General features: G+C 38.4%; 1 long non-coding RNA gene across 6 annotated transcripts; it reads left to right on the top strand.

Moving 5' to 3' along the window:
• Positions 1 to 4,521: 4,521 nt before the first annotated feature.
• On the top strand, positions 4,522 to 19,161 carry LOC121961083 (uncharacterized). Of its 6 annotated transcripts, none has more exons than XR_015775568.1 (6): positions 4,522 to 4,643; positions 6,102 to 6,170; positions 8,276 to 8,390; positions 8,727 to 8,878; positions 12,896 to 12,988; positions 13,712 to 14,093. It is a non-coding gene; the product is annotated as an uncharacterized LOC121961083 (long non-coding RNA). The 6 variants fall into 6 exon arrangements; XR_015775569.1 differs by lacking the exon at positions 8,276 to 8,390 and adding an exon at positions 14,170 to 16,253 and having other exon boundaries at positions 4,525 to 4,643; positions 13,712 to 13,975; XR_006107023.2 differs by lacking the exon at positions 8,276 to 8,390 and adding an exon at positions 17,729 to 19,161 and having other exon boundaries at positions 4,526 to 4,643; positions 13,712 to 13,975.
• Positions 19,162 to 19,571: the final 410 nt, after the last annotated feature.

Below are 19,571 nucleotides of genomic sequence, written 5' to 3'. Positions count from 1 at the left end.
TTTTATGATTTTTGAAGTGTAAATTCAAACAATAGAAGTCAGAAAGTAAGGCTGTGCCACAAAATAACTACTCCACATTCACAGGACTTTAATGTAGCCACCAGAATTAAGCTGTAATTTGGCTGTATTTTTGGTTGCATTGCCAGGGTAGGAGCAGTTCTTCAAAGTCAGACCCTGTACAGGACCCTGGAATAGACAAAGCTCAGGTTACAATATTTTTCAAAGAGCTCTTTAAAATCAAAGTAAAATTGAAGTTAGAGCAAAGTGATGTATGTGGGGTGTAGTTAGTACAGGAATATGCACTCAAAAGTGGGCTTAGCTTGGTGAATACAGCATGACATGGAGCTGTAGAGAGAGATAATAGAACAGCAGGAGACTGGCCTACACACACACTTCTCCATCTACATCAAGGGGAGAAGGATAACGAATGAAGATTTAAGATATCATCCGTATTGTTTGGAAATGAAAACAAAGTTTTTGCCAACCAACAATTACACGCCTCCTACATACTATGATATTGCTCCAAGTGCTGCTTGATATGAGGCCCAAGGATTTATTACACTGCTGACCTGAACAACTTACAGGATTCTTGTTATCAGTTTGAGCCGATATTTTCTGTTGCCATATGTATTTGACTAAACTGCCCTACACTATTTATCCCAGCCTCTAAATAGTGTATGTATGACCAGGGGCAACAGACTGCATGTTGAACCAAGTGAACTACCTGTAATTAAAAGTAGGAGTGACAAATTGTGTTCTGTTCCTCTTTCTGAGCAGAGATAGCGCTGTGAGGATTAGCTCTGGTCTTAGTCCTGCCTCACCACCTGCTGTGTGCTAAGCATAATGATTTCACTCACCATAATCACTGTAGCATTTACTCCGATTTTGTAATGCAGCGCCGGTACGTGGCAGCGCATTGTGCATGAGTGGTGTCTCCTAGGGGGGTTATGAATAGAAATGTAAAGCCGGCCTAACATGGTGTTATCAAATTGCTCCTCCTGCCCTTTTGTAAATTTGCACACATACACGCTGGCACACTGTGACAGACTCAGGCCTTCTGATCACGTTGCAGCAGCAGCAATAGCAGCAGGGGATGGGAATGTAACAGTCTTGATAGATGTTGCCCTCTCTCACAGAATCTGAGTTGGTCAAAAGGAGGAGTGGAGCCCTATCGCTGTGTGGCTCTATTTATTATTGATTAGAGTGGGTAGGAGATGTGTGTCTGTGTGTGTGTGAGAGAGAGAGATGGACATGAAGAGCAACTCAAAGCAGGATTCTGAGCACAAAAAGTGGGGCAGGTAGTGAAAGTGGTGAAGGGGAGTAGCAGTGTGAGAAGAGTGGACTAGAGAGAGTGAGAAGAATAGGCAGAGCAAAAATGAGGGATACACAAAGAGAAGAGAAAAGGCTGACAGACTCAGACACTCTCATGTTAACACAAAACTATCTGTGTGGTTACCGGCTTCAAATTTCCAATATGACTGGCAGGTAATAAATTGTTGCATGCCCATATTAGCCATACATTTCATGTTTTTATATCGCTTAAAATATTTATGCAGCTTGTTTTTGTGCGCCCACCACACATGGTACAAAAACTACTGGTTCCCATGTGTGTCTATGTGGGCTCAAGGCGATGAAATGCTGCCATATAACGTGACATTTGTCGCTTCTTAAAAATTAAAACCACATTTCCTCCAAAGACATTGTTTCCTATCTCAAGATGATGAAGATGATGCTACTGGTCCCTCCTGGTATATAACTACAAAAAAAGTTTGACATTTTGGGAAATACACTTATTTGCTTTCTTGCCAAGAGGAAAAGATCGATAACACTCTAAAGTTTGGATGGTAAATATAAAACAAGTCAGGAGCCGGTTAGCTCACCTTTAGCAGAGAGACCAGACACAGGGGGAAACAGCTTACCGCACTGTGTCCAAAGGGGAAAAAAAACACATTTACCTGTAAAGTTCATTAACTATTTGATACCAGTGTTGCACTGCCTGAGATTGGTGCTGGTGTCAAGATCAGTTTTTAAAGGTGTCTGTCTCTTCTCTTACTTGACCACATTTTTATTCAGTGTTGTCACAGTCTCGGACAAAGGGGGCTCTGGATTTTATTTTCAGACCGGTCAAGACCACAACCATTGCCTGTTCAAAACTTGTTTGTTGAATAAAGACAATTAAGTTTTTTCCAGCTCTTTAGTGTTTATATTTGTTAGCTTATAGAAAATCCCCACTCATAAAATGTACCTCTGCAATGCCTTTTGATTATTCTATTAAGACATTTCAAATGGTTCACTTATATGTTCACACCTACATACCACATATGGTGATAAAAGAGGTGAATGAAGAGGAATCTTCAATTGTTTTCTGTGGGTGTTTTTCTGGGTACTCACTCCTCAATCTGAGGAGTGCCTATGCTTTGCATCTTTTATATTTTCTAGTAATGTATGTAACGCAGTGTAGAATTCACACAGGTCTGGTCTTGGTCTTGACACAACACTGTCATGTATATCTTTTTTTATGAGACTTGCCCCACCAAACCACTACTGTACCATTTTAAGAACTGATGTCAATACCAATTTTTGGGACTGAAATATTCCAATATTGATATACCTGCCAACATTAAATATGCAAATATTAAATGAAATTATTCCTCAGATATGGTTATCAAATACTTGTGACAAAGACATGTAATGGAAGAATGATATTTTATAGTTTAACAGTGAACTTTGTTGCCAAAAATGACATCAGTGCACTGAAACAGTAAACTTAATTGGAAATTTGATCATTCTAAATTACATTGTGCCTCTTTTTTTGCATTATGTTCTGTTGAAAATAAATGTTTTGTATTGTGCATATTGGACAACATATAAACTCATACTAATATATCTGTGATGGGCCAATTTTGTCTGATAAGATTGGTTGACTGATATATCAGTCAAGCTTTAGTTATGAGCATACTTTTTCTTAGCACTTAAAAGTGACTTTGTTTCTCCTGGTTGCCCAGGCTTCAAAAAACCACAACTTTGTGACAAGTTGCATTGAAACTAGCAAATACAGTTCTAACAATACGCTGGTATACAATGCTCTGAAAACCTGCCAGTTTACAGCAATGGCACTGGGTGAACTGGTGAATCATACCCATGGCAACCACTTTGTACTGCTCCTCTAACATCCAGCTTTTTAGGTTAAGTAGGGACAGCAGAGTACTTTGTTTTTCTGTTTTTTTGAGTATGTGTGTGTAAATGAGACGGACTTCAGCTCAGCAAGGACAAAGGCCTATTTACATAGACAACCACAACAATAAAACACGCTTTCTGTAACAGACTTGATCAGCTGACTTTGCTACAGGCTGACTGGCTGTCGAAACAGGCCATGTCCTTTATGTTCTCAAACCAGCCATCGGCAACTTGACAAGAAAAAAAGATGCATTTTATTGCAAATCATTGGTCTAAATTGAGTTTTAAACTTAATTTTTGTGTGTATTAAATAATTGAGATATCACATGTTATTCAGGGTGAGAGCCAAGCCCTGTTTATAATCTTTATACTAAGCTAAGCTAATTGTTGGTTGGCTGTAGCTTTGTATTTAACAGACAGACAAGAGAGTGGTGTTGAATTTTTTCATTTAACTCCTTGCAAGAAAGCAAATGATAATCGAAATGATGCATCAGTCTGGATCTGATCCAATATCATTGATGCAAAGTGATAACATTGATACATAACATTGTCTTTGAGATACGCTTTTATTTTGAAATTCCAATGGAAAATCTATGCAACCATTTCTGTCCAAGAAAGCCTTCTTTCTAAACATTCAAACAGTGTGAGCAGCCAAACACCAGGACAGTGGTAAGCAGCCAAGAAAAAGACAATTAGGATATTTACTGATATATTCTCTTTCAGGCTCCTGAATTGTCTAATAATAAATTGTCTAATAAATCAATTTAATATTGTATTGCGATGGAAGTTATGATTTACACTCCTAGAAAGCAAAAAGGTATGTTTTTCCACATTGTCAAACTATTCCATTAAAGAAGCAGTTGGAGTGAAGCAGATCACAGGTCCAGATGAGCGAGTTTGAATTAACGCGAGCTAACCAAGCACTGACACGCAGCCATGCAGAATAGTCAGAATGCCAGAGCATTAACAAATCTGTGAATTACCTGCAAAGTAAAGCCTGATTTGGAACAATGTTGTGGCATGTAGTGGCAGCCAAACTTTCAGCAATGGTCCAGTTTATAATTCAGTTTATAATCAGACTCTCAAAATAATTGGGTAATGGTTTATTCACTCAAAAAAAGTTAACTAGGTGGGTTGTGCTCTTTATGTTATTTTTTATTTTCACTTTAAATAAAATACATGAGTTAAAATATAGTTTTCTAAAAAAAAGTCAACATAATTATGTCTGTTGCTATCTGTACATAATACTGATGTTCTGATTAATCCCAAATATTTAAATTGAGTGATTTAGGGTTAAGATTGTTCTCACATCCAGAGGGTGGCAGTATTGCAACACAAGCTGCCAGAAAGCCGCAAGAAGAAGATGAGTAACAGCTTCCAACTGCACATGCGCACCTCGTGCTCAACTCTCGAGCAATGTTTGGCGGACAAGTTGCCATTGGACTTAATTATCTGTACGCGAACAGGTAAGAGGGAAATGTCCACTCATATTTTCCTATTTTTTGTCGAATACTTACATTTAACAATACTATATTTCGCGTTTGTAATACCAGACATGTTCTTTATTTTTGGTGTGCACGTGTCCTCCATTTTTTCCCACTGAGCCAGCCAAACTTCACATTGGTTAATTGGGATACCAGATGGTAGTTGGTAAATATATATATATACCTTTATATTAGGTCATGTTATGTTTTAACTGTTACCTTATTTGTCTGTATTTAGCGCGACATGCTGCTTTGTAACTCAGTCAAGTTTTATCCTATCGTTTCTGTCTATACTTTCAGATATCATGCTTATTTTATTGGTGACTAAATCCTTCAGTTGTTTCACAGCATTTGAAGTAAATTTAGTGATACAAATATAGATCTATTATAAATACAAACCGAACCATTTCCTGCTGCGGCTTCATAAATAAAAGCTTTCCATCGGCGATCAAGCTGGCGCCTTTTATTTTGAAGCACATACAGGAAATACTACGTGTTTGCAGGCGAGTGAAAACATCGAGTTTTAAAATGTCAATATATTTGCGGTTTTGGTTAGCAGACACAGGCAGAGATGCCGTAGGCTTGGGGTAAGTCACCACTTAACTAACAGCTCACGTTTTATCACTGGGGCTGTCTTATTTCCCACCAGAAAATCACATTTTAAGTGTTTAGGAACATAAATGAACCGCCGTTAGCCGAAGCTAGCTAAGCTAACGTAAAGGAAAAATTAGTGCCACACCAAATTTAATGGTAATTCGTTAAATATCCCCCCTCTTCATCTCTAAAAGTTAATCTCATCTTCCTTTCTTTTGTTGATGAAGACTAGAACTTAAGACTGATTTTCAACTGCTATTTATTAATGACGGGCCATAACATTATATATAAGTCTAATAACTGTAAATTAGTCGTTATGGTTTACTAAAATATGCAACACACGTGATGAGCTAAATGATTGCATTTTAAGAGAATGCCTTAAGAGATCAAGTTGTGATATGCTTTATTGGACTTGCTGTAATATTTTACTCCGCTTACTGTATATGGATGACGTGAATGTATCCTTACCCTAAAAGCCAGTAGTTCACATACATTTTTTGGAAGCAGAATAAACTAATTGAAGCTATTTTCTTTCTGTAATAAACACAGATAAACACTAGCAAAGATACTCATTTGCAATACTGCATGTCACTCATCTTCTGTTTCACAGAGGAGAGGTCCCAGCCCAATCAGTACACCTTTTTAATTATTTTATTATTAGGTTGAATGCATGGAGGTCATAAGGAATTATATAAAACAACCTCATAGGATTTTTTAAAACTATTGTAGCTCTAAAGAACCCCATACAAAGTGCACCAATAATTAATCTATTAATATCCTTGTACATTTGTTGTATTTTTTTTTTTTTTGTCTAATTTTTACTCTTATCATGTTGCAATTTATCAGGTCCTGAATGATGGCGCATTGATGATTTGTACCCCCTTCTGTCTGGCCAAAGTGCTGCACTCATAACAGGTATGATCAAACCTTGCAATTTATTTATTATAGATGTAGTTTCAGTATTTTTGAAAACATTTTTAGATGACTTTATTCTCTTGCTGTTGTTTTAAATAGCTTATCTATTTATAGATCCTTGTTCTGTAATTTGACCTGCTCCCTGAATTTACACATTCTATATACAGTAGGGCTGCACCTAACAATTATTTTTTTATCGATAAATCGATCAAGTATTTTTTGATTAATCTATCGATTATTTTTTTAAATGATCTAACTTTTTTTTTTATTACTCAATAATTATAACAAGGAATTTACTGAAAATACAATTTAAAACTTGTCATACTCTGCAGGGCATTATTCCCCAACAAAAAATAGCCCAGTCTTAACTGGTAATCTGTGTTTTACAGTCTGATATAAAGTCTCTCCAAAATAAAATTAATGCAAGAGCTTGTTCCACTCAAGTAAAAGGAATTTAGTGCAATCTAAACAGTTACTCTTTGTTACAGTAACAAACCTCAAATCTAGCAGTCCAACAAAACATCTTTACAGTAAAATTAGAGCAATTTGAATAACACAATAACTTTTCTCTCACAGAAATATTATAACTAGTCCATTCTTTCTGCATCAAAATAGTCCAGCCTTAACTGGGCCTTAAGGCATACTGCTGCCTGGTGATATGAGTGCTGTATTTTCAGATTTATAAGCACATATTCCACTCATTTATGAAGTTGTTCAAGCTCCTGCACAGCTGACAACCCCATCCTGTAAATGTTTCAAAATAAAATTGGAAATTGTATCAACAGCTGATGGTCTTCTGTCCACAGAGACACAGTCAGATAGCTTTTGTTTTGAAAGGGAAGTAAGGAAGTTGAGGTAAAACAACATATTTGTATTTCCTCATCTCTGTAACAGAAAGAGACTTCAAACTGCAGTATAAAGTGGTACAGAGTCAACAAATGCAGGCGTCACACGTAAAAAAACAGCGAGCCACCGTTTCTCTAGATGTGCTGCAGCTGACACGCAGCTCAGACACGCCTGACAAGTGCTGCTCGGGTGAGCAGTGTGCACGCTCTAACTTGATAAACGAGCGCTGAAACAAAAAACGACGCGCCCGGCGCTGCTCACGCTCTCATTACACGTGCTGTGTGAAATGGTGCGACATGTTGACGCATGTTACATGAATCGACGTATTCACGTAATCGATTACGTCGACGCGTTGCCCCAGCCCCAATATACAGGCAATAGGAGGCCCTAGTTACTGAGATACACAAACTATTGAAACCTATTACACGTCAGTGTATCATTAAAGGCATTTTAAACTGTTTAGGTAAAAGACACATCTGGATAATGGCTGCACCAGTAAAACTGCAGATTATCCTTAGTGACGACAATGCAGAAAAACTGACCATCGAATCAGGCATGCTGAAGCCTGTGGAAGATCTGTGAAATGAGATCAAACGTCACTTTGATATAGAGGGGGACATTAGACTCCAGTACATGGGCAGTGACTTTGATAATGAGTTTGTTAACCTTAACAAGATTAATGATATTGAAGACAAAAGCACAGTGAAAATCATCTGCTTGTCAAATGCTCCAGACCTGAACGAAGACCAAATGAACCAAAGAGGGGAAAGAACCTCTTTGTCATCCTCTGACACAATACTGATTTCTTTCCCCGAAACTCTTTGTTCACAGCGGCCAACAGAATTCCAAATACCAAAGTTTCCATATGATGGGGAGATGCAGCTTCAAAGTGCAACCGGGCCTTCAGATCAAATGGAGTCCCTCTGAACCCTAGTCACAAACTTAAATCAGACATTTTGGAAAGTCTGGCTGAGCAAGGCATAAAGTTCAAGGCATATCCTTCAAACTTGGACATAGAATCTGTTGCTGAAGCCTTAATTAAGCACCATCCATATTTAAGAGAACAGCGATCTGCCAGTGGTTTCTGATAAGCCTAAAGTACAAGATGGCAGACTATAGGACAGAGCTTGGAAACTTGGGTTGCACAGAACTGATCATTAATTCCCTTATGCACAAACCAGCAGAAAGCCTGCCTATGATGTCAAAAAACCCAGAAAGGCAGAGGTTAATATTTGTCCTCCCTATCCCTATCCTTCAAGTTATCAAAAAGAAGAAGGCCAAAACCTTTGCATACGGGAGACAAGAGGTCAGCAGAGACAAGCCGGTGATCATAGAGTTCTAGAGAAAATAGCAGGACTGTTCACTGTGGCAGAGGTATGAAATGCATCTTAAACTGACTATAATCAATATCTTTTGTCATGTGCTACATAAAAATGTTTTATGAGTGAAAAAGTTTGATTGCAGGATTCAGGTTGCTATGGGAATGACTACATTTTGTGCAGTCATGGTAGTGAAAACACTCGTTGTTTAGAGCATATTCTGCTTTATATACAGTCTTTTGAGAGCATCTCTATTGAAGTCTCCCAGGACCTCAGGCAGTTACAGGATTGCACTGAAATAAGAAAAATGGCAGAAAGTGGGAAATCCTTAATATAAGGTTGAATGTTTTCAAAGGTACCCCTAATGTTTTGTTTGTGGACATGTTTTCAGGGGAAAGCAGAATTTGTGAGGATCACTGCTACTCCCCTCGTCTCAGACTTTCACAACATGACCAACACAGTGAGAGACTCATCAAAGTGTTGAAGAAGGAGGGAGGCTCAGCAGGGAGGACAATTAGACTGCTGCTGGTCCCAGTTGCAGAGGTATGTTTTGAGGACATTATGGAATTTGAATTAAAAGTTGCTGTAAGTTGTCTTGTTTTGACAGGAATAGGGGATAGTTAACACAGTCAGAAAGCAACAATCACACCTGTGAACACGCCCAATAGGTATACAATTGTGATGCGATTGTTGCTTAAAAATAGCAGTTCCTGTGCATCTTTTAAATAAATTGATATTTTCTTTTTGTAGCCGCCCTGCAATTCAAACGCTGATCAGTGACCGAAGCTGTGTTAAGGGATCAGATTATTGACGTGGAGTAGGGATGTGCATTTTAAGCAATTTGTTTAATCAGTATTTGGCTGACTTGTCAGTCTATAATCATTTAATCGTTACTAATAAGTGAAATATGTTTTCATTTTACCATTACAAAATTGATCCACTGATGTGATATGTTCAGAGTGGGCTACATTAGGAGATAAAAGAACAGATCAAAACAAAGTTGCTCAAATGATAAACTAAATTAGAAAAAAAGATATATACATTTCAATTTGTACATAATATCTTTTTGTTTTTTTTCTAAATTTCTAATGACAAACTGTGTTTACTTTAATTAAATACTTTATCTCCTACCAGTATTTTCTATTTTATTTTGACATATTTTAAAAGCAAGTATTTGTTAACTGTAATTGTAAGATACTTTTTTTAAACATCTGTGCCCATTTCTGATCATCGGTTAAAAGATTTTCAATTGGTGAAATTCTTCACGGTAATTGAGTGATTAATCATTAACATTCCTAACTGGAAATGAGCAAAAGAGATCTTACCTTGCTTACATAGAAGAAGATAAAATTTCCCTGAGCCTCACTTAAACTTGAGGTCCCACCTTTCAGGTGTTTTCAGTAGTGAGCGTTGTAAAATGCTTTGGTTGAAGAGTTGTTAAAACTAAAACTCAAAAGGAGAATGCTTGACTGCTTTTCCTTGCCTAATGTGGTGGCTGCTGTGTTTGCCGACGTCACCATTATGTGCATGTGAGGAATAGTTTGTCATTTTGTACAGTTCGATACAAACGTGAGGTGTATTAAACATTAAGACTGCACATGGACGACACACATAAGTGTTCTTTTTCAAAAATGTGAGAAAAGGAGCGCTTCCTGGGCTCAAAGGTCAGTCTGTTTGAGGTGCTCTTTGGGTGGGAATATACTGGGATAAACAATCAAAAAAGAAAATTCCAAGGCACAAATGTTAAAATGCTTTCATTACTATGGCGTGGTCATGATGAACACTCCTACGCATTTCAGCACACGAGCCTTCATCAGGGAGTCAAACTGGTGTAACACCAACGGGAAACTTGTACCTGCATCTGTGGCCTGGAAAGAGTGTAGGTGTTTACAGATTCCAGCAGATGGCATCATTTAGGTTGACAATACTCAGAAATATTAAATATAACAACAAAACAGTTCCAAAAATTCACAAACAAAAGAAAAAACACAAAACTTTCATTTACACGTAGTGACAATGTTTAAAGACATGCAGTAAATTTTGGTCCTCATTTAAGCGTGGGTGTTTAGTGGCCCCTAATTTATATATCCAAAATGTTTCACGTTGGTTGAGCTTCTTAAGTCCGTCTCCTTTTCTGATGGAGGGTGGGATGTGGTCACTGCCATAGGCTTGTAATGGCTTGTAACGTGTTGAGCCATGGGATAGTTGGCATTACCTGTGGGAGTGGCGTATTTGTGTCCTGCCAGCCTGTCCTGTAGCCGTCTTTTTGTCCTTCCAGTGTAAAACACTTTGCAGCTGGGACATTCTTGTCTTTAGATAACAAATGTAGGCTTGCAGGTGATGAAATGGTTACTACTGAACTCCTTTTATGATGAAAAAATCCATAAATGTTTTGGTCTGCTTGACATTTTGACAGTGGTTGCATTTGTTTGTTCCTGTAGGTTTTGAGCTTAACCATGTCTGTTGGGGTTTTGGTGGAGGACAGCTGTGTACCAGTTTGTCTTGTAACTTATCTCCTGAAACGTAGAGGTGGAGATTCAGGGAAGATCTGGTTGAGTGTACAGTCACTTTCAATAATGCCCCAGTTTCTAATAATAATCCATTTAATGTTTTCTGCCTCTGTACTGTATGTTGTGACAAATACCACTCTCTTTAGTTTCTTTAGGAGGATTGCTTTGTAGTAGTGTCTGTCTGTCCAAGTCTTTAGCTCTCTTGTACGTGTTTTTCGGGATAATGTTTTATATCCCCGCTCCTGAGAGCCTTTCATCATCTCTTTGCACCTAGCCTCCAAAACCTCTTCCTCGTCATAAATACATCTCACTCGTTGGAACTGGCCAAAGGGACATTTTCTTTCAGCCGTTTAGGATGAAAACTTTTGGCGTGTAAAACTGTGTTTCTGTCTGTAGGTTTTCTGAACACAGATGTATGTAATTTTCCTTGGTTTTCTTTCGGCATAGTACGTTCCAGGAAATGTATGCTTTCCTCGCTGTAATCTAGAGACAGCATTATGTTTGGATTGATGCTATTCAAATATATGTCGAAAGCTTGTAGTTCTGTTTCTGATCCAGGCCAAAATAGACAAACATCATCAATGTATCGTCCCCACCAGAGATTGTGCTTGATAAAACAGTTTCTTTCTCTATTAAACACAAAATCTTCTCCCCATTTACCCAGATATAAACCAGCATAAGGGGGACTATAACAGGCACCCATAGCACATCCTTTCATCTGTTTAAAGACTTTGTCTTGAAAAATGAAAATGTTATTGTTCAAAGTCCATCCTGTGAGTAAGAGCAAAAAATCGCAGGGTGACATTTCACACTCTGGTCGAGCACGTAAAAAAAATATTTGAGTGCTGCGAGGCCCTGATTGTGTTCTGTGGTTGTATACAACAATTCAACATCCTTGGTGGCTTAAAAAGTCTCTTCCTATGTTTTCCAGTTGCTCAGTTTTATTGAGTACATCTGAGGTGTCCTGACTTTATGCTGGCAGTGTAGGTAAAAAAAAAAAGGCTTCATGAAATAGTTAATATACTTAGACACTGGTTCAGTTAGGGTGTCGTTGCCAGAAATAACATGTCAGCCAGGTGAATTATCAACACTTTTATGTATTTTTGGTAGCATGTAGGAGGCGATTCTCAGATTTTCATTGTATAAGAAAGGAAGTTCATCTTCAGAAATCTATCCATTTAGTTTTGCCTCTGAAAGTATCTCTTTAAGTTCTGTTTTAAGTGACTCAGTAGGATTATAGGTCCCAGTTGATAAAACTCAGTGTTCATTTGACGGTGAGCCTCTCTGACATACATGTCCTATGGCACCCCCCAATTTCATTATCTTTTGATAATGCTTCCAAAGCACTTTTTTCTGAAGTGAAAGATTATGTTTTGTTGCTCTTCTGTTCTTGAATAAGTTTTCAATATCAAAATTAACTTTTTTTAAAAAAAAATGTGTTTAATGCAGCACTTTGAACCAAGGGACAAAGATTTGGGTTTAAACTGTGATCAAGGGTGAGGCTGGACAGTCCCCTCTGAGTCTGTGGAGGTTGTAGATGCACTCAAACAGATCCTCCCTGAATCCCCACTTCTGCGTTTCAGGACACGCCCTACGTTACGTTTCAGGACACGCCCTACGTTACAAGACAAACTGGTACACCGCTATATTCCACCCAAACCCCAGCAGACATGGTTAAGCTCAAACCCTGAAGGAACATACAAATGAAACCAGCGCAGTGAATTCATGAGACTTTTTTGTTGTTATTATTTACTATTTTTGAGTATTGTGGACTTAAATGATGCCATCTGCTGGAATTTGTAAACACCTACACTCTTTCCAGGCCACAGATGCAGGTACAAGTTTGCTGTCAGTGTTTAACCAATATAAAAGGACCATTTGTTATCCTGAGATCTGTTTGTCTCCCTGATAAAGGCTCGTATGCTTAAACGCGTAGGAGTGTTTTGAAGGTTCATCATGACCATGCCGGAGTAATGAAGGCATTTTAACATTTCAAGAGAGTGCTGTGGAATTTTCTTTTTGACTGTTTATAACCGTTCTTGTTTTTCAGAATGAAACGGTTGAAAAGAGGAGGGAGTGCATCCTCTGGGCCCTTTGTATCTACCTGAATGAAGACCCAGACATCCTGTTCAAAGGCTTTGTGGTTAGTCATTTTAATAGTTTGGTTTCTACCTGTATTAAACCAAATTTATGCAGTCAAATACAGTCCAGTACAACAAATCTGCCATGCATTCTTGTTTTACAAAGCTTACACATTTGAGTTTTTGTTGGACACTGTCAGAGAGGGAATAATTTTGCTAGGATTGTGCCAATTTAAAGTTTGATTTGAGGACTAAGGCCAGACCAGAAACACCAGATTTCACCACTGGGTGTCAAATGTCTCTAAAAACGCTCCCAAGAGGAAAATGTATGTGTTGCGACAATGGGCTACTCTGGGGTTCCTGTTTACGAGCCATATTCTGCTTTTTCTGTAAGTGTTTATCTGGTATTGTATCAACCACATCAGCATACATGACAATATTTGGAAAATTTGCTGATGCAATGCAAAGAAAAATGGAAAACGGCTATTATTAAAAGTAACATAAAAATAAATGGCAGAGTTGTACTGGATTGCATTAATTTGCATGTGTTGCTAATTAAGTGCTATTTGAGTGTATATTATATTACATTTATTAGCTACAATAAATCTATTAACTACAGTAACCGAGCAATGCTAACATCTTATTTTTAATCACGTAGCAGTGTTTAAAGTATCATACTATTTAAATTGTTAAGGGAAACCTGAAATGTAAATGTTACTCAGTGGGAGTCTTCAAAATCTGTCTGTCATTTCATGGTTTGTCCTTTCTTTCTTTTCTTTGTAAAGGATGCTGCAGTTGCTCAGAGGGAGCTTAAACAGCTCATCAGTGGCATCAACAGCATCAGTGTCGAGGGAGGTGATGCCACCACTCCTCCAGCGGACGCTGAAATAGTGATCAAGGGTGCTAAAGTTCTGCGCGAGTTGGGAGACATCGCCTCTGCGTGTGCACTCTTAATGGGTGTAATACGCACTGAACCTCAGTTATCCTCAGGAACTGAAAGGCTTTTTTTGAAGTACTTCAGAAGCTCTTCCTTCAAAGTCTTCAACAAGGTACAGATGCTCAAGAACAAACCGTATGAATGAGCCAACCACTGATTTGATGTTCTGTGAAAAAAGCAAAATTACATTTTTTGGCTGAAACAGAATAAAATTATTGGCTGTTTGAAAATTGCAGAGCAGGGGGAAATTACACTCATAAAAATGATTTTCTATTTCTTCTGGAAAACTACTACCATCCCCACCAGGGCGACATGACTGCACCAAAAACAACTGCAAGGGAATTGGATTGTCGGAGCATGTTGCTTATCCTGACAACTTAAAAACAAACACCACTTTATCAGAGTGCTGCTGCAAGACTAGGCAGCGCGGTTGTTAAAATGTTGACATTTGATGTTATTCTCATGCAAGCTTAAATACATATTGACAGCAGCACGTATGGAAATACGACATGCCTGTTGTATTGTTGGACCATGATATAAACCAATGTTTTGTTGTTGTCCAGTGTTGTATGTTTTATGCTGCATCAAGGCACTTAACAACTATTAGTGTGAGACCATGTTGCACTATTTTGTTGCCATTTTGATGTGTAGTGTGTTACAGCAGAGAAATATATTTCAGAATTAGCATTTCAATGATCAGGTATACAAGATTGCAACAGCACTGTTAAAAAAAAAAAAAAAAAAAACTGGGGTGAGAGGGCTTATGGTGCTGAAACCTGGAAACACTTTGTGCATCATAATAAAATGAATCTATTAACCAAACACCTAGACACAAAAGTAACCTCGGAAGTTGTGAGTTGCTGCTACAACATCTGCAGTGATGCTTGTAAAGTAATAGACGTTGACATATTCCCCCCTCTCAGCCAAGCTCAAGCAGTGACGCCTGTAAAATAACATCAAAATGCTCTGCAATACCCCGAGGTGCTGTGCATGGCAGTGAAGATCTGCTCTGAAGAAATTATTGGTGTCAGGGCAAATCTTCAAGTTGTAATTTAGATTCTTTACAACCGTTTTAACTTACTGGCATCTTATTGTAGTACACACAAACAGCCCTTAAACCACTAGTCCATCTTCCATGACAACTCCAGAGCCATGCATGTGTCCAAAAATGATAATAAAGCCACTCCATGTGAGTGTTTTGACTAAAAAAGTAAATCACAGTGAGTGTACGAACATCGATAAACGTTTGCTTGGAAGTAAGCATAGTTGTGGTTTCTCTTGTTGCTGAGAGAGCACTGAAAAGCTTGAAAACCATGCCTTGCTTTTGTGATGTGTGTTTTGTTACCACCAGGATATCCACGCAGGTCATAAATGTCCTGCAGCTGCTGTGAGAAAAAGTTAAATGTACACACACACACACACACACACACACAATACCAAATCAGGTAGCTTTTAATAACCACAAAGCATCAGGTCAGGTGGGATGCGACTGGTCCCTACTTTGGCAACTGTGCCTTAAGGGCGACACATTTTTTACAGCCGTTAATACCTGAAAAAACTTAAGAGCACCACCTTAATTAAAACGTCCTCTCTCTGACGCTGTCTTGTATTCAGATTTAAGCCTCATCCTCAAGTAACACAAGTGGATATTAGCAACTGTTGCAAACTGCAATTGACACAACCAGATAAAAGAAATAGTCGAGTGTGTATTGTCAGCGTCTCTGTTGAAACATGGTCTCACCCCGGTGAATAAACGGCTCAGTTTGTGGCGTACAACTCTGTCAGCACCGTTAGCAATGTCAGCTTGGAGAGTGGTGCAGATTTAACTGTAATTTACAGATATTTGTGTAATTTTCACCCAGAAATTCTCCTCACAAGCTGGATTAATTGAATTTTGGCATTTTCTCAGCCAATTTTGGGCAATATTTTACTCGGTTCTAAATTTAAAGCAGTCAAGTAAGGGAAATTCTGCTTACCCTCGCTGTGTCTTTACAGACAATATCTGCATACTGTTTTTTTCTCTAGTTGCAGCCATTTTTGCTGCTCATATAACCAGACTGAGTCTGAGCATACTTAATATTATTAAAAAAAAAACAGCAGAAAAAAACAACACTGTGACAACAACAAAAAGTGTTCCTGTTAATGTGGCATTGGACTATTAATTTCTCTGTCATTCACCAACAATCAAAGAAAGTAATGTTCTTTTCTTTCTCTCTCCCTCTCTCTGTCTCACACACAAAAAACGATACTTCAACCTGTTCTTGCTGACATTTATGCTTTAACAGACGTACCCTCGTGTGCATGCAACCAGAAACACACACAGCCAGCACAACCCTATTGTGTTCTTGTGCGCACACACTCACACACTCGATAGCCAACTCAATGACACACCCAGCGGGCACGGCATGACATGACCAATCACTACGACTGCAGAGAGATGCCTTCTGGCACTTTCTGAATGGAGCCCCTGAAAAGGAGAGTGGAGGAGTGCCATTTCAGCCATTAGATGAAATGCCTTGACGTGGCGGGGGCAGGAAGGGGGCCTGCTTGTATGTATAAAATTGTGGCCCCACAATGGCCAATTCTTCAGAAGCATCCATTTTTCAGAATCAAACGCCATTACGATAATGGGTTGGGGCTTTTAAAGGTACAACCCACCTTTAAAGTGTTTCTGGTATTTCTTTCCTCTTTTTGACCAACTCTACTGATGTCATGGGTGTGTGTAGGAGGATAAAGGAGGGTTCAAATGCAGGTGAAGATGAAGACGCTGGCTGTGCCCATGCGCTTACAATATACTCACACTCATAACGCGTCAGCTCACAAAAATGTATATATGTACGTAAAAGGACATCTGTCCACAAATTGGCATTAATATGAGTTTCCAGGTTCAGCCACAGTGCATCACATCCCTACTCGACGAGTAGAGCACGAATGGGAAATATAGCTGCGCGGAATAGCGGGGCAAGTTTGTGCATTTAAACAGAGGGAGGAAGTTGACAAAGCAAAGTCCACTGCTGTTCTTTTCAACTTAGACTCGGAGCCACCGAGGTGCATAACAGAGAGGGGAAACTGCATAGTCCAATTGATTGCTCTGAAATACAAAGAGACACCGCACTTTTATCAGTGGCTATTCCCCTCTACCTTTGGACTGGAGCTTGAAAAGCTCGCCGTTCCCTTAAAACTCTGTAAAGCCGTGGAACAGCTTTAAGATCAATAGCTCTGAATATCACAAGAAGGTCACTGTTTAATATTTCTATGGTTACTGAAATATGCACATGCACAAAAGCATCTATTTAAAAAAATGTTTTTTTACTACACTGATTGGTCTCGCTTCAGCTTTAAAGGGCCAGTGCGTAGGATTTAAGGGGACATATCAGCAGAAATGGAAATTAATATAATAAGTATGTTTCTTTAGTGTATAATAACCTAAAAATAGGAATCATTGTTTATCCTATCCACCTAAAAATGAGCTGTTTATATCGACATAGGGAGCAGGTCCCCCATGTTTCTACAGTAGCCCTGTATGGACAAAACAAACACTGTCCCTAGATAGGGCCATTTGGCAGTTTTGCACCAGCCACCATACTTAGCAACCAGCAGCATCAGAAAAACACATATTTTTAGTGTCTATGAAGTTTCTCCAGCAGTTTAAATCACTAGGTCGGTTGTTTTGGAGCAAGAGAGACATCTGTGGACAATGAAGTAATCAGAGAAGAAAGGTGAGCACGCATCAGCAGGTACTCGGCCAGCAGCCCGTCTGCACAAGCCAAACAGCTCCAGAGAAACACTGATTTGTAACGTAAAACTATTCTATTCTGAGTTTTTATTGGTTGTAACCTGGTGTGTTTGTGTGTGTTTGTTTTAGAGAGGAGGAGACTTCTGTGGAAAATTTGGAACCTCCTGAACAACGAAAACTGAAGAAATCCTCAACGGGAGACAAGATGCAATCAAATCCTGCATATTGCTCTTTTATTTGCATAGCTCTGCCTTTACCTCTGTGCCGGTTATGACCACCTTAAGACATTTTTAAGTCAGATACCATAATGTTGACTTTCATACTCATTTACATAAAAAGTCAGACACACAAGCGTTCTTTTGTTGCAGCAGTACGCAGATGGTAATTGAGAAAAACTAAATACCCAAGCTAGTGTACAACAGTTAGCTTATCTTTTGTAATGAATTAAATGCAGTTCTTAAAGATATAGGAAACAATAATCACTGAAACAGTATGTGAAGCGAAAAGTGTTTTGCTGACCCTGCACTTTCATTACAGTATAAGTGGGACATATTCTGTCACTGCAAGATAGTATTTGTCTATTGTTTTGCCTTTTGCAAAGAATGGATAAGCCTACTGTGTATTCTTATGTCTTGTAAAGATAACAGAGTATGATTAAGTCGGTGATGTGACATAATGCCCTTAATAAGATAGCAAGAAGAAAAATTCTATAAATACTAAGTTTCAAAGATCAAAAACTGGTCTTGATAAGGCAATTAAAAACTTTCAGGCATCAGTAACATCCAATTAATACATTGATTCTCTTGTCTGTGGAAGAATTTAGCTTTACTCTCATCTTTGTGCCCACACACTGTGTTTGAATAGTCATAATCATTTTGAATTGGTTCTATTGAAGGTCTATTAACAAGAAAAGGTCCATTTGCTTCTGATAATGTCCTATGAATGATAACCCATTGTGCTTTTATTCTCATGTCTCAGTCATTGGCAGACACAATAGTAGCAAATCTTCAACAGTACAGTGTGCGCTAGGATCTGAACCACAAGCTGAGAGAATTGTTTTACACTCTGTAGGGTTTCACCCTGCTCTAGACCTGTGTGGGGATAATCATTTGAATTATTTTTTGCAGAAATCTCGGCCATGTGAACTAAATCGGCATTAAACACATTTTTTTTCTTTTGAATTGAACTGCAAAGGCATGAGTAACAAGAGTCTTTGCCAAGCTGGAAATCTGCTCAACTTGTTACATCCTTGTTGAAAGTCCCTCCAGGAAAAGAGCTTTTTCCGATTTGCTTTTACAATTTTAGTCAATCAGTCAATGCAGAATTTGAAACATTTATTTTTTTCCTTTGCTAAAATGTGTTCTTGAGCATTTATTCTGTTTGAACTGAATCAGTCACACACCATATTCCTGAGTACTGAATGGATTTCAGTGCACTGAACTCATTAAAATGACTCACCCGTCCTCTTCCAAATTCACTAGAATAAGGCTTTCTTTTTAGACAATAAAGTCCACAAGTTTAACTGTCTCCATCTTGATTTAGGGCCTGAGCCCTAATAATTACAGTGACATTAAAAACTGTTAAAAAACACACAGTTGTCTCCTGAATTTTCATATACTAAATTGCCAGCTGAATTTTCGCTGCCAAGAACTTGGTTATCGGTCTGGCTCATATATCAGTCAAGTTTGCAGCAGATGTGTCCGACGATACCAGCCTACACTTCACAACAAACACAGAGACCCTGTGGACATTTGGCTCAGTGAGGTAAGCAGATGGCTGGCAATTCTGAGGTTGTGGGATCAAATCTTGCTTGCTACAAGTGTTTTAATTTTTATGATGTAAATAAAATAATAAACATTTTCGAAAGACGTTACTCACGATACTGACTTTTGCATTTCAACACCATATGACCCTAATATCAACAAAGCAGAAATATATATCAGCTGATATTTAATTTTATTTTTAACATAAA

Source organism: Plectropomus leopardus, chromosome 22, assembly GCF_026936395.1.
Source record: "Plectropomus leopardus strain MGB_pleo_1.0 chromosome 22, ASM2693639v1, whole genome shotgun sequence".
NCBI classification, from domain to species: Eukaryota; Metazoa; Chordata; class Actinopteri; order Perciformes; family Serranidae; genus Plectropomus; species Plectropomus leopardus.
Note: the sequence above shows the minus strand (reverse complement) of the source record. Positions and strands in the feature narration are given on the sequence as shown.